Raw genomic sequence first — 2682 nt, 5'->3', positions numbered from 1 at the left:
AGTGTATAAATAGGAGCTAGTTTGATGTAATTAGGACCTTTTTACTTGACTTTTGAATTTTGCACTTTCTTTGAGCTTTGAATTTTATTTTTGCACTTGGGAGCTTCTCTTGGTGACTTCACTGATATTTCAGAGAATTGGGGAGGAGAATTGATCTCTCTTCTTCCTCGTTCTTGCTTAGGCCTTTTTAATTTCCTTGTTTTGAGTTTTGGGTGTGAAGAATTGAGGAAATTCTGTCTCAATCTCCATTCAATATCTCTTTAAACATCTTTCTGCACAATTGAGTTTAATTTCAATTTCCTTTACTGCTTCTTCTTCATTTTCTTGTCAAATGCTTTGAGAACTTGGATCTAGGAAGGTAATTGAGATCTAGGCTCTGCTACCTAGTCTCTGGAGTCCTGAGATCCCAATTTACTTTTGGTTCTTCTGTGAACCCTGCTGCATTTTACTTTCAATTTCTATTTGAGTTCTCATTACTCCCAATTCAATTTCTGCTTTATTAATTGTGGCAATTCAATTTTTCTTTGTTTAGATTCTGCAATCCCAGTCCTCGAATCCCTTTTATATTCAAGCAATTTACATTCCTTGCCATTTAAGTTACTGCAATTTACATTTCTTGCACTTTAAGTTTCAGTCATTTACTTTCTTCTCCTTTAAGATTCAGTCTATTTTACTATCCTGTCCTTTAATTTACTGCAATTCTCCCAATAAGAAAATAGAAAGAGCAATAAAAGAGAAAAGGAAAAAAAACAATGAGAAATAATGCTAGGTACCAAGGGTTTGAATATTGAAACATGTGTCTGTGGTGTTCATGTGCAAAGGATATGCTTGGGTGAATAAGCTCTTAGGGGTGCCTTATCACCTGGTAACTTGGGTTAACTAATCCGGAATTAACTTGATGCGACCCGGTACACTTGCCGGTGAGTTTTGTGTTGGATTGTTTTCCACACATCAAGTTTTTGGCGCCGTTGCCGAGGATTGAAATAGATTGACAATGATTAAGTGAAGTGGAGATCTAGATCAAGCATTTTTTTTTCTTTTTTTGTTATTTTAATTTTGACTAACACACTAACTGTTTGAATTTTTGCTTAAACTAACTAAAACTTCATTCTAGCTACAGAATTGAAGTTTCATTGGTTTTCTGGATCTGTGTGTTTATTGTTGTGTGTTTGTATGTCAGGTACAGGAAGATCTTCCCTTCTCTCTGAAATTGACCAAAGAACTCTTCGAAGAATAAGAAGAGCTGAAAGAGGGAAGAACGTTATTGGAGAGGAAGAATTCCAAGAAATGGAAGGAGATCCATCAAATCTCAATCAACCAGGAGGAGGGGCCAACAATAACTCCCTAAAGGATCATCAGGCTGAAAACTGAGGTGCAGACTTTCACACAATTAGACGCCGAATCCTTGTATGAAGCATGGGAGAGGTACAAAGCCTTAATCAGAAAGTGTCCTCCGGAGATGTTCAATGAATGGGATGTGCTGCAGAATTTCTATGAAGGCCTGACATTGAAATCTCAAGAGGCATTAGATCACTCTGCTGGAGGTTCATTACAACTGATGAAAACTGCTGAAGAAGTCCAGAATCTTGTGGACATGGTAGCCAATAACCAATACTTCTTTGCTCATCAAAGAACCTGCCAACCATCACAGAGAAAGGGAGTACTAGAACTGGAAGGAGTGGACCCATTTTGGCTCAAAACAAGATGATGCAACAACAAATTCAACAACAGTTTGAACAAATGGCCAAAAGAATTGACAGCCTTCAAGTAGCAGCTGTGAACACAAGCCAACCATCAACTGTATGGGTGCAGAATGAAGAAAGCCAAGAAGAGCAACAACAGGAGCAAGTGCAGTACATGCATAACCAAAACTCTGGACAGAATAAAGTTTATGGTGATACCTACAATCCTTCCTGAAAGAATCATCCCAACCTTAGATGGGGAGATAACTATAACCAAAACCAACAACCATGGCAAAGAAACACAGGCCAAAACAATTGGAAAAACACAAACCATAACCCTCAGCCAAACACTAACCAAAACTCCTACAGAAAACCACAAAACAACTACCCAAATTCTAACCAATATCCAACCAATAACTATCCTACCAACCAAAACACTTATCCTCATCCATCAACACCCCAAAACCAACCCATCACACAAGATTCACAGAGAATTACCAATCTAGAAGTACTCATGGAGAAACTAATGAAGAGCCAAGAATTGACAAACAAAAATCAAGAAGCCTCCATGAAGAACCTAGAAAGACAGATTGGACAAATCTCTAAGAAGATCTCTGTTGAGAAGCCATCAAGTTCACTACCTAGTGATACCATTCCCAACCCAAAGGAAGAATGCAAAGTGGTGCAACTGAGAAGTGGAAGGGTGTTGACAGATGGTAGCCAAGAAGCAACAAAGAAACTTATGGAGAATAACACTGAGCCAACAAAGAAGGATGAAACCATCAACCAAGACAAGATAAGCAAGAGTGCTTCAGAAAAGCTCACAGAGGAAGATAACAAGCCACAGAATTCAAAGAAAGGCAAGCAAATCATGGAGGAACCAATTCCAAAACAACATCAAGTAGTGAAGAGCTCAACACCACCACTACCCTATCCTCAAAGATTTCACAAGGAAACAAAGGACCAGCACTTCCACAAGTTTCTTGAAACTTTCAAGAAG

The sequence above is a fragment of the Arachis duranensis genome, unplaced genomic scaffold (assembly GCF_000817695.3).
Source record: "Arachis duranensis cultivar V14167 unplaced genomic scaffold, aradu.V14167.gnm2.J7QH unplaced_Scaffold_354585, whole genome shotgun sequence".
Lineage (NCBI taxonomy): Eukaryota > Viridiplantae > Streptophyta > Magnoliopsida > Fabales > Fabaceae > Arachis > Arachis duranensis.
Note: the sequence above shows the minus strand (reverse complement) of the source record.